Raw genomic sequence first — 13,707 nt, 5'->3', positions numbered from 1 at the left:
ATGCCAGCAGACTCTTCCTTCTTCCCCTTGCACAATATCTCCAAGCCCTGATCACTATTCCAAAGGGTGGAGCTCCATATAGAGCTCTTCTGGCTAGAAACACCCTTCTCTCTGTCTGCCAGCTCATGTGAGTGGTCAGCTTCCTCAACAGGAACCAGGATTCGCCTGCCCAGCTGCTCTCCACCCTCTTGCTGCCTAGTGATGCTATGGGGCTGCCCCAAGCAGCAGAGTGCTTGAAGGGCCTCCTGCCACTGCCCAAACCTCTTCCCATGCCAGGCTCTGTCGAGCAGAACCCAGAGGCATCCTATGTGGCTCACATGAACAACAAATGTTTCCCAATGCCATGGTGTGCCAAATGCCATGGTGTGCCAAATGCCATCTCCACCGCCTGCCCCGAATCTACCACTGTGACACCTGCAACATCTGTGTGGAGGTGAGTACTTGTCTTCCCTGTCCACTCACCAACACATACCCAGGCACCTGGCCAGGAGAAGGAACCACCCATCATAAGGGGGCCGAAGGTCGGTATGAGACCATTTTCCTGCACTGCTAAAAGTAGCTCTTACACACTTTGGGTCACTTACATATGTCATCAGCAGGGTGTTAACAACAGTGTCTGCACCTGCCCTGAGAGGCTGGCCTTGTTTTCACAGGTGCTGACATGCAAAGGGCATCCCATCCGTGCTGACCAGGTGGAGTCAGGGGGAGGAAAGGCAGTGACTGTCCCATCCCCTGCCTTGCTGAAAATATATACCCAGACCCTTAGGCCGGATGCTGCCCTATGGTGGGGATCTTTGCCTGTCCACCTCTGGGTGTCCCAGTTGGAGGGTTTCCTGGGTTCTCAGTGCTTTTCTCTCCTGTGCACACCCTGCATGGGTTTATAAGTGCATGAGGCTGGATGGGCAAGGCTGTTTCTTTCATCTTCATCCAGTACCTGAGAAAATAGAGGCCCAGATTTATTCTACATCCTGTTCCAAGTGACACTGGGCAGGTCTTGTCTCTAAAGACCTCAGTCATGACAGGTGACCTGATGAGCCATGGAGTCCTAATTGTTCTCTAGCAATAGAAATGCTACTTTCTCTCTGGAGATGGGAGCTCAAGTGTAGGCCCAAGAGCAGGTGGCCTAGAGGACTGGGTTTTGGGAGGCCTCAGGATTTGGGGGTTGTGGAGCTCAGGCGAGATACACCCTCAGTGCTGCCTCCTCTCCTCTAGGAATTCGACCACCACTCCAGGTGGGTAAACAACTGTGTGGGGCACCGCAACATCAGGCTCTACCTGCTGCTCCTCCTCTCAATGTGCCTCTACCTGGGTGCTGTGCTGACTAGCTGTGTGGTATTCCTGGTACACAGGAGGCACATGACCTTCGTGGCCCGAGCGATGACGTATCCATGCAGTCCCAAGGGCCCACATTGGGACCAGCTCTGGTGGAGGAGAGGGAGGGGTGGTCAGCCAAGGGGCTGGGTAACTGAAGGCCGGGATGACTGGGTGGGGCTATAGGGAGAAGTCAGTTGGGAGGACCATTGGTGGACACCCTTGAATGCCAGTGGGGGCGGGGCAGGACACGGCCTGTGGAATTGAGAATCCAGGAGGGAGGGCATGGAGTGGGGAAATGAAGGTTGAACAGGGACAGGAAGGACCACAGTGAAGTGGGTGAGGTTGGGCTTGGGTGTAATGGACTGATGGTCCAGTCCAGGGAGGAAGAGTGAGTGGGTGGGGGTAGGTGGGGCATAAACAGGAAGGAGATGAGTCCATGGAAAGGCGGGCCAGGGAGGAACTGTCCCCCGGCTTGGCTTCTTAGCCTGTGCACAGCTTCATCATGGCTGTACCTGCTGCGTGCCTCCTGCTGCCACTCATCCTGCAGCTGCTCATCAAGGCCAGGGCAGTAAGCACTGCAAGGCACCCCTATGAGACCCAGGTTGGGGGAACGAATTGTGTGTGCCCTGATACCCAACTGGGAGGCGACACCTTCCACCTCTGCCACTAGGCACTATGTGTGCTTTCTCCACTGCCCTTGGTCCTGATGGTGCCTCTGGGTCTTTCCCGATCCACCTCTTAAGATGCAGCTCAGATCTCTCTTGTTTTTCCAGTAGTGGGTATTGAATCAAGGGTGCTCAGCCACTGAGTTTCTCCCCCAGAATTATTTGCTGTTTCTCACTCTACATGGAAAATCATGTCATCTACAAGGATCAGTTTCCTTACTTTCTTTCCAATCAGTGGTTCTGTATTGCTTTTTCATTTGGGGATTGAACAGGAAAGAGAAGGGTGGGCCTGACTGCCTCGGGACACTTTAGTATGACAACAAGACTTCTAAAGGCTCCTTCAGAAAGCCTAGTGGGCAGCAACAATGGGGGAGGGGAAAGCTGCAGACCCAGGGACAGCTGAGAAGACAGAGGAGCCTGTGTGCTCAGCACTTCCCATCCTTAGTCACCCTTTCACCACAGCCATATCTGGTCCCCTCCCCCCTGTGACTCCTCTGCTTAGCCCTTACTCCTCAGCCCTGTGGCCTGCCCTCCTCCTACTCTCTCCAGCTTCAGTTCATCATTTAGTTTGCCTGGAAGCATTTTCCATTCCCCCATCCTGTGGTTCTTCTAGCTCCAGGTCAGGCCTTAAGCCATTGCCTTTCCTCCACTGCTCTGCTCAGAATGAGGCCCTCCATGTCCACATTGCCCAGTCTCAAGGGACCTAAATGTGGCCTGCACTCTGGGATTCACCAGACAGTGCTCCTTTCCATTATCTGCAGCACCTGAAACAGGCACTAATTCCATGCTCCAACTTCCAGTCCCTTCCCTACTCCATTTCCTGACCGGAAGGTCCTCTAGAGACACTTGCTTGGTACTTGGTGGCAAGGACTCTAGGGGAAGAGCACATCTGCCCAAACCGCAGTTCTATAACTGACTTGCAGGGAGACCTTGGCTGTGCTACTTACCCCCCTTGTCAATCAGTTTTAGCATCTCTAAAACAGGGAAATATGGGTTAATTCACACAAGACACATAGAACAGTGCCTGGTACCAGAATGTGTCCAACCTGCCGCTATTAGTATTACTACCATTCCTTCTGTGGTCAGCTACATGTTTGTGTCTCATCTTAAAACCCAAGTAACTCCCACCCTTAACATCCTAGGTCTCTTCTCTACTTGTTGTACCCTCTGTGCCTTATTCCCTGAAAAAGTTGACAGTGCTCATTAGCTCCACCCTTCACTTCCTGGCCCACCTCAGTCCAGACCCTGCCCTTGCTGTCATGATGATGCTCTCGACTAGGGGCAGAGCCAGCAGACATTCTTGAGACTACTCTTTCTGGATAAGACACGGCCTCTGAAACCAGAAGGAGCAGAAATAGCCTTCTTGCATGTCTTAATGCTTAACGCTCTGGGCTTCTCCTCTGCATGTACCTGGGTGCTGTGAGCTAGGTTGCCTTTATGGGTCCCTTGATAATCCTCTCCCTGCACTACCCTGGTGACTCCCCGCAGTGCCCAGGGCCACATGTTGCAACTGCCCTCAGGACCCTGAGTGTAGGCTGGCCATGCTGTTTGAAGTAAGTTTTCAAAACCCAGTGCAGTGACTAGAGTTTTTTTTTATTATTATTTTTATTTTTTCATGCTGAGTTTTGCACTCAGGGACACTTTATCACGAAGCTACATCCTCAGTCCCTTCCATTTTTTATTTTGAAACAGGGTCTCACTACAAATTTTGAACCTCCTGCCTCAGTGTCCTGAGTCACTGGGATTACAGGCATATACCACCACGCCTGCTTTGACTGAGGTATTTTTGATCCCCTGAAATATTTCTGGCTGGTATGTATTTGAGTGGTAGAACATGTGCTTAGCATGTGGAGGTACCCGGGTTCTTCAGTACCCAGTATACAAAGGAAAGATTTGAATAAATGAGTGAAGCAACAAACAAAAGAATCAACATTTCAGATAGAAGGAAAGAGATAAAGGGACAGAGATTTCTGATGCCTTGAGTCCCCAAGGCTGCAAGAATTTGGGCAAAAAATGGATAAGAAGATAACATTTGATGTTGGTCCATTGAGACACAGAATGTGAGCACAAGCCACAAGAGTCGAGCCAGTGTGAGATGCTGCTCTGGGTGCTTCAGAGTTACTGGATTCAATTCGTGTCTGATTGTATTTCATGTGTTTGTGGGGTGGGGGGGACGGAATTCAAACTTAGTGCTCAGTTCTTAAAAGTTTATTAATTATCGTTCCTTTTAGCATTTTTCTAAACCATATGTACCCCAATCCTTGATATATTTTGTTTTGAGTTAGGATCCCAGTAAGTTTCTGTGGGCTTTGCCAAGTTGTTGAGGCTGGCCTTGAACTTGTGATCTTCCATCCTCAGCCTCCCAGGTCACTGTGATTTCAGGCATGCAACATTGCACCTGGAAGGAAATTAATTTCATTATTGCTGTGAACACCTTAAAGCAGGCAGAACCTCATAGAGCACAATGGTTCCTGTTGCTTTTTGGACATATTCCAGAGATGTTCTGATGTGAAATCCTCTTTCCTTCTTGTGCACAATAGTGTTGAAGATCAAAGTCTTCATGTGTGGGCAATGGAGAGTTGGGGGTGGACACAGGTGCTGGTGGGTCGGTTGTCATTGTTCCAGAATATTTTCTAGCTAAAGCTCTTGAGGTTGGGGCTAGACTCAACCTAGTCTGGGAGAAGAAAGGGGAGAGGCTGATGGATGAAGTCAGAGGGAAGAGAAAATAGAATAAGGGAGAGTACAAGCTAGTCAGTGTCCATGGGAGGACTTGACATTTGAGCGTGACCTTTAGTGCTTTGAGTACTAGAGGCCTCAGCCCAGATTTTCCTGGTCCATCTGATTTGTGACTATGAAAATATGATTGGGCATTTCTGCTGCCACTGCCCTCCCAGATAGTGAAAATCAATGAAGGCACATTTTTAGAAAGAAATCAAGAGGTGAGAAAGTAAAGTGGGAGCAGGATGGAGACACAATTATTGCATCAGTTGAGCAGAGCAGCACTAGAAATGTCTTAATTGGTATCTGGAAGGACATGGCAGGAGGACCTGTTTGGCCAATGGATATATAGAGGAAGGATGTGGCAAAGGGAGGTAAAAGGTGATGAGGGAGCCCTGAGAAGGCAGCAGATGTGGGTGTAGTGTCAGCACTTGTCTGAAGAGTGCTGCTCACAAGTGTGTAGAGGTAAGTCATTCTTTCTAGAAGCCTGGGAAGGCTGGAGGCTCTGGGTCACTCTTGGGCTCCCCTGCCCTTGGAATCTTGCCACAGGCCTGGGTTGAGCCCTGCATTAACCTACCATCTTAGGGATTCTCACTGGGAAATGGTCTTGCCCACTCCTGCCGATTCTGAGCTCCTCTTTCCATCCCCATCTCCCTCCAGCGTGACAATCCCTTTGACCAAGGCTGCTTCACAAATTGTTACATCCAGATGTGTATGCCACTGGGACCCAAGTAAGTTGGTAAACCAGGGGCTGAAGTGGTAGACCCTGGGGCTGGTGGTATGGGGTGAACAGGGTCCCTTTCCCTGGTCCCTTATTCCAGCTCTAAGACCCTGATGCTCCCTGCTCCATTCCTTTGGGGTTTTTTCTATGGCACTCTGGGAGCCTCTGGGAATTTCATTCTGTCTTGCCCTTGTAGGTTCTTGCTACAAGAAATGGGGGTAGAGGGGAACAGCTGCCTGGATGATGCTCCTGGATGAGAGCCCTGAGCTTTATGCTTTCCAAGCTGAGGTGTGAGGGTGGTCAGGGAGAACTGGCCAATGTGGTAGTGACCCCTTGCACTTGACCTTTTGTTCTGCAGGTACATGACCCAAGCTGTCAGTCTGCAAATAGAGCTGGGGACTGAATGGGAGCCAACAGAGGTATACTTTCCAGCACAACATCCTACACACCTCCCTGCATCCAAGTCTCCAACTCTAGTCCCCCCAAGTAGTGGCCAGTCTGCACCTTTACAGGAGGTGTGAGGAGTAGTGGGTGTGCATTGAAACAGGGGTGTCTGTGGGCTGCACAGCTATTGGGAGAAACCCTTCAGGTTAGGCTGGCTAGGAAGCAGAAGCAATTGGAGTATAAGGATGGGGATTATGGAACTGGACGGTGCACTGTTCAGGTCACAGGGCTTCAGAACACACTGAGGTGTCCCTGGATAGACAAAGAGATAATAAGACTAAACCACAAACTTTCTGGTTACTGCTTTTTTGAAAAATAATCTTATGACTTCTTTAAAAGCTATAACACTTAACTCACTGGGTTTTCCTTTCTATATTTTGCTCTCTTTTCCAAGGAATTCTCTATTTCACTGGGGTTTCTGTTTCATATTGTGGATAACTATTATATGTAAACCTTGGATCTTTTCTCTTCCCCAGATTATGTATTTTATGTTTTTATATTTACATATCTCTCAAAGCCTCAATGTCATTCAAAGGACAGTTGAGTATGAAATTCCTCACCAGATAAGGGATATTTTCCATAGGAATCACCTTACATGGAGCCAGGAAGAGAGAACTACTAATGGGACTTGCATGGGACTATGATGTTGTAGCACATAATGCAGTTCCCAGGCAGAGCTCTGAGGACTGCCATTGGATCCTGATCTCATGATAGATGGATGTGTTTTCTTCATTCACTTCAGATGGCTCATTGAAGTTAAAGAGAGGCTAGGCATTATATCTTTGTAAAATGTTTTGTGAAAATTAGTATTAGTCATCTCAACATCAAGGTTTCAATTCTTTTGCACTTTTCCTTTTTTATTAAAGTGCTACTTTTTACTATTTTTAAAAATATTTTTACCTTTAAAAACTATTTTTAGCTGTAGGTGTACACAATGCCTGTATTTTATTTATTTTTTTCAGTGGTGCTGAGGATGAAACCCAGTACCTCACACATGCTAGGCAAGCACTCTACCAGTGAGCTACACCCAGTCCTTGTTACGCTATTTTGCCAGTAATATTTTTTTTTCTTGTTGTGTTTTTTTTTTTTTTGATTAAACCCAGCCCCTTGTGTTATTTTTTTATTTTGAAATAGGTTCTCACTAATTTGCTTGGGGTCTCACTAAGTTGCTAAGGCTGGCTTTGAACTTGAGTTAGCCTCCTTGTAAGTTTTCAGCCAGCTTCAGAAGTTAGTTAGATCCTAAGATTAAAAAGGACTGGGGAGTAAGCTTGGGGGTGAGGCACACCTGGGATCAATCCCCAGTCTAAAAAAGTAAATAAATACATAAATGGTTTTTTGAATCCTACCAATGAGTATCGATCTTTGAGTCTGCCACTCTAATTTTGTTCAGAAATTTGTTTTTAAAATATACTAAGCTCTTTCCTCTATTGCTTGAGAGCAATGTTATTAATCTGTAGAAAGTGTTCTGTGAATTTAGTAGAATGTAGAATGATAATTTTTGGAAACTTATGAATTTCTTTTTAACAACTAAATTCAGTTTAACATTAATTTTATTAATAATAAAAATACTGAAAATCACCTGAATATTTTGAACATGAAAATAAGAGATGTTATATATTGAATAATTAATAATAAATGAAATAATACCTATGTATATGGATATATATCAGAAATCAAGGTAAACTTATCTCTCTATTATTATTTACTATATATTATTTATTATTTATTTATCGATTTATTCATTAATTTATTTTAGGTACTGAGCTGACTCCTGAGTCCTTGTATGGGCATGTGCCACCACACATGATAATTTGAAAAGAGATGGGAAGATGGTTGAAATTCTTCACTGTGTTCATGAGTCTATGTTATTTACCTTTCCCCCCTATATTTCTGTAGGTCTGAAATATTTCAAATAAAAGTTTTGGTTACAATGATTGCCTCCTCTTTTCTCTTTCCTTTTTTGTTTAAGATGTTAAATCTTAAGTGTTCTTTGATCCGTTTGCAATTGTGAGAAGGGCAAAGTCTTTGGATAGTATAAATGGCTGTGATTTACAAGTCTGAATTCTGATTGTGTCTTTTTCCCCGTAGGTTTTCTGGCACAGTTTTTACTGCTATTGACATGGCTCTGGGTCAATAAAAGTTCGTAACTTTTTCATACTTCTACTGTTAGACCAGGACACAAGAAAAGACCACTGACTCCAATTAAAATCAAATTAAAGCAAGCTTATTATTTTGACCGGCCGGGCTGCCTCTCCCACCCAAAACTGCAGGAACAAGATAGCAGCTACAACTTTCCTGCAGTCCAGCTTTTTAGCCCAGAAAGTTACACAAAGGAGGGGTTTACAGATAACAAAACTCTGACAAGCGTAACACAAATGGTAGTTTACATTTTTTACTGGCCCCGACATCAGAATTTATGAAGGTCATTAGAGCCTCAGAGAGGATTGTTATCTGGCCAGGGAAGGCCAAGATTTGTGAGGTGTCACTAAAGTTTCAGAGAGGGCTGCTATCTGGTCAGAGAGCCAGGCATGGGTGAGTTCAAGGCACGGGCAGGCATTCCAAGCAGGTTCAGAATTTGCAGTAATTTATAGTAAGCCAAAATTATCTTTTCATGGCTTTGTGGCGATGGCTCCCAATTTTAAGAAAAGATCAGGTTGGGTCTATCACTACATGTATATTAGCTTTCTTTTAGGGGAAAAACTACATGAAGCTAAGCATAATCAATAGGAATGTAATTTTTAAAGTTAAATATGTTGTAAGAATTAATCTATATAATTTCATACTATTCTCACTTTAGGGGGAACAAATAAGGCATTATATCATGAATAAGCAAATATTATAAAAAGTATTTTCCCAGGTAGGAGTGACAAGAGGAGTAATTTCTGGCACTGGGCTGAGCTTTGGTTGGCTAATCAACTTCAAGAAAAATCTGGAAAATATTTAGGGTCCAGGTAGTGGAAAATACTATACATATTCAGTTGCGAGTCAAAATACTACTCATTTGTCAGTTATAATCTCATTATATGATAATATTGTGTGTTAGTACAAATTATTAACAGGTTGGTGTTTGTTACTTTCTAAGAGAATTAGAAAAACCACTGATTTGTTTTTTAATTACGTTTCCATTATAGGTTGCTATTAAACAGATTAATTTACAGAAACACCCACAGAAGGAACTGATCCTTAATGAGCTCTTGGTGATGAAAGAATAAAAGAATCCCAACATAATTCACTTCTTAGGTAAATATGTTTGAGGTTCTTTTAATAACTTGGATAAAAACATGGAAATTTGTAGTTTGATGGAGACTAGCCAATTTGAAGTGTCCATACTGAGAAGGTCCTTTTGCTACAAGGATATTACTTGGTTAGTGTGAGAAGTCAGCTAAATGAAGGACATTGCTGACATTGTGTCTATTCATGCAAATGATCAGACACAGAAACATTAAGGAATGATCAGCTGAGATTCATGTCTTAAGCCACAGAGTTCACTACACATATTTCTGAAATGTTTAGATCAGTTTTTAGATTTTAAATGCTATTCTTTGTAGGTAAATTGTGCATGTTCATCAAAAGCTCCTGTAGACCACATGCAGTAGTGTAAGTTTGTAATCCCAGCAGCTAGAGAGGCTGAGGCAAGGAGGATCATGAGTTCAAAGTCAACCTCCAGAATTCAGAAAGGCCCTAAGCAACTCAGTGAGACTCTGTATTAAATAAAATACAAAACAGGGCTGGGGATATGGCTCAGTCGTTGAATGCCCCTGAGTTCAATCCCTGGAACCCCCTCCAAAAAAGATACCTCATGTTTAGAAATTGAAGTTTTGTTTGTCTGTTTTTTTTAAAGACAGAATGGAAAATTAAGACTATAATTCAATTACACATATGAATGAAAGACCACTAGTAAACAATGATACAAGTGGTTTTATTATATGGTTACAGGTCATTTTATTTCTTATATAAATTTGTTTAGGGTGGGGAATTGGTGATATATTTTTTGGCTTTATCCCTAATTTTGGTGTATGCATTAATGGAAATAAATTTTCAGGTACATTTGGCTGCTCTTTAAAATAATATTTCAAGTCAGCATGCTGTGTAAGATAAGCCACAGACTTTGGAATTATGAGAACTTGACTTCAGATGCTGATTCTGACACTTACTATTGTAAGGGTCCAGCGAAGTGTCGGAGGAAGAGACCACAAGTGACTAGCTTCATGCAATAAGCAGGAGGGAGTTTATTGAAGATCCAATTCAGTGCGCCCAGGCTCCAGGCAGGCTCGCTCAAGAAGGGAGGGCAGCCCAGAGCCCCGAGCAGGGGCTGAGCACTGCTTAAGTACACTTTTTTGGGGAGGGCGGGGATTTTACATACATCACAGTCTCCTTTAACAAATCATCATACACCGCGGGAAAATCATACTACAATTCCTAAACATGATTAGTTCATTCATTGGCGGGAACAGGTCCGGCGGGGGTGATAGGTCAGTTCTAAAGCGGGGTACACATTCAAACTGATTGGTTTAGGCCCTGCGATGCCTACGTGCGACCACACAGAGTCCTTCAGTTATTAAACAACCAAGCAGTCAGGGGAAATATTTACTGGGCGGTTCCAAGCATTGTCTTAACAGCTACAGAAATTTCAGGTTTTGCAGGTAGCATAGAAACCTAACAATACCTAATCCTTTACATTTTAACTCAGACCTTGCAGCTTAGAAACTTTACAATACCCGGTCTTTTACCCTTTAACTTTTACGCTTTAACTTCAATTTCTTTTACCCTTACACTATGTAATCTTAGATGAGTTCCTTAATCTCTCCAAGCCTGTCTCTGTATCTGCAAATCAAGATCAGTAATCCCCAAGTTGTAGGGTTATTTTTGTTGGAAAACTTCAAAATATATACCTAGGCAACTATTATGGGAAAACTATGACTTCAAAATCATAATGAATATCATAATGACCCTCGGACATTTTTGTGCTGTGACAAAGAAGATTTCTTCTTTGCTCTCAAACTTTCAACTCTGTTGTTTTATCATTATGGTGCTTAATATTTGAACTTGAATATAGAGTGTCAAATGTTTAAAAAAAATAGAGTGGAAGTTTTGAATGTTCTAATTTTACTTACCTGGTAGGAGAAGATTTGCTTGTAGTTGTGGAATACCTTGCTGGTGGGCCAGTGACTGATGTTGTTACAGCAACCTGCATGGATGAAGCACAGATTACTGCTATGTACAGAGAGGTGATTTTGCATTCTTTGGGACAAATTGGGTGATGTGGTGTTAGCAAGAGATAATTAAAAAAGATTTTCCAAAAGGGGGAATTTTTGTTGTACACAATCTCTGTAAGTTATCCCATCTTGTTTTTATCTCAGATGTGAGTTTCAGCCCTTCATAAGTAGGATGACTTGGGTATGAGTTAAAGACCCTATTTTATTTTTATTTTTTGTATTAGGGATTGAATCTAGGGTTGCTCTACCACTGAGCCATGTGCCCAGTCTATTATTATTATTATTATTATTATTATTATTATTATTATTCTTTAAGAAATTCTTAAAAGATGCCTAGGCAAGCCTGGAACTTGTGATCTTCCTACTTCTGCCTCTGGTGTAACTGGAGTTACACGTGCCCAGTAAGCCTTTGAAGAATAATTATCACTAACAAATCTCATTATACTCATCATAATAGTTTATCATCCACTTAGGGCACTTCTGAGGATTAATGGAGCTATAATTAAAAATATGCCACTCAGCTAGGTTTGGTGGTACATGCCTGTAAATCTCCATCACTCAAAGGCTGAGAGAGGACAATTGCAAGTTCAAGGGTGGCCTCAGCAACTTAGCAAGGCCTTAAGCAACTTAGTGTGACCCTATCTCAAACTTAAAATAAGAAAGGGCTGGAGATATAGCTCAGAGGTAAAGTCTCTTTATGCTAAATCCCCATTATCCCTCTTCTTGCACACCCACCCTTTCCCACTGAAAACTGGGACTAGAATCATCACAGACAAAGCAAGACACATGTCTAACTTTAAGATCATAAAGTCTGCTTCTGGCTTCATCGAAGGTGAAGAAATTGGTTGTTTCTTCATGTTTTTTAATGAATTTCCAGTTGTCCTTTTTTTAAAGTTTGTAGAATCTTTCAAATTGCCTAATACTCAGCCAAAAACAAGTGTTCCATCTGTCCCTCTGTAACTTTTCCTATAGAGGAGACTAGGTTAATGATTTGTTTATTGTCATTGAAATGGATCCTATTCTGTCCTGATGTCATAGGGATCATTGTCATAATTGACAAATTATAAATGTTTATGATAGACTATTCTATAATACACAGTGAATTAAAACTTGGTATACTACATAGACAATTATTTTTATTCAGGTAACATTCTTTAAAATTGAATTCTAAGTTTGTGTTCCACCTAAGAAGGAAAGAAGTTAGAACTCTTGCATAGTTATCAATACTATATTTCTTAACAAAGACTTAAAAACTAATCAAAACTTAACAAGAATTTATCTATTCCTACTTGAATGTTTTTTCTCACTTTTTATAGTTGATATAAAATCAATTTCAGGAGTTGTTTTGACTGCATTCACTAGGGGTCTCCTTTTCTGTGCCAAAATTTTTAAATTGTGACAAGTCACTTTCTACTTATTTTTACAGTATTTTTCTGTGGCTTCATTCTTTACTAGAACCTGATTCAATGCTTCTTAAGTAATATATGATTATACCATTTACATCTGTTTTTGTTTGTATAATAGTACAATACTTTGAATAAGAATTTTAGTAGTTACAAATAGTGTGCAGACTTTGTTGTTCTACTCTGATGGGAATAAGAATAAAAATACAACTGTTCCCACATGTATAATTTATACTTTCACTTTATATTCAAAACCATGGGGCAAAGAAATATTTACAATCTCATCCTATTCTTCTATTTAAGGCAGGGAGGAATTTATTTTTACTTTTTTTGTTTAAATATTTTTAGTTGTAGATGGACAAAATAACTTTATTCAATTGTTTCTTTTTAATTGTGGTGGTTTTATTTGTTTGTTTTCTTCGTTTCAGATTTGGAGATCAGACCTAGAGCCCCACACATGCTATGCAAGTGCTCTACCACTGAACTCTACCATATACATATTCTTTTATTGTTGATGTCAGGTTGTGGATAGGGCTTGGCATAATTCTACCAGACAAAAAATGAAGAAGACATAGTACATTACATTGATAACCCCCCCTGGAAGCAACAAGACCACCATCTATCTTAAATGCTTTTCTCAGTGGCTTACATTGATTTATACTTTTGGGTACCTGAGGTTCAAGTGCAAATAACCACAAGTCTATTCTCTACTATTGAACTAATTTCTAAAAAAATTATGCTTTCTTACCAAGTGCTGGGTACAATCAGGCATTTAAACCAGAAATGGCCTAGAAGTTATATGGACTTATCCATCATTTTATAAGAGAGACCATTGAAGACAAAGTTTTAAAAATCAATGGCAGAATGCTTTTTCCGCATCTATCGAGATGATCATATGGTTCTTATTTTTAAGTCTATTGATGTGGTGAATAACATTTATTGATTTCCGTATATTGAACCAGCCTTGCATCCCAGGGATGAATCCTACTTGATCATGGTGCACAATTTTTTTGATATGTTTTTGTATCCGATTCGCCAGAATTTTATTGAGGATTTTTGCATCTAGGTTCATTAGAGATATTGGTCTGTAGTTTTCTTTCTTTGAAGTGTCTTTGTCTGGTTTAGGTATCAGGGTGATGTTGGCCTCGTAGAATGAATTTGGAAGTTCTCCCTCTTTTTCTATTTCCCGAAGTAGCTTGAAAAGTATTGGTATTAGTTCCTCTTTA

The sequence above is a fragment of the Marmota flaviventris genome, chromosome 8, assembly GCF_047511675.1.
Source record: "Marmota flaviventris isolate mMarFla1 chromosome 8, mMarFla1.hap1, whole genome shotgun sequence".
Taxonomy (NCBI): Eukaryota; Metazoa; Chordata; class Mammalia; order Rodentia; family Sciuridae; genus Marmota; species Marmota flaviventris.
The sequence above is the reverse complement of the archived record's forward strand: the minus strand, read 5'-3'. Positions refer to the sequence as shown.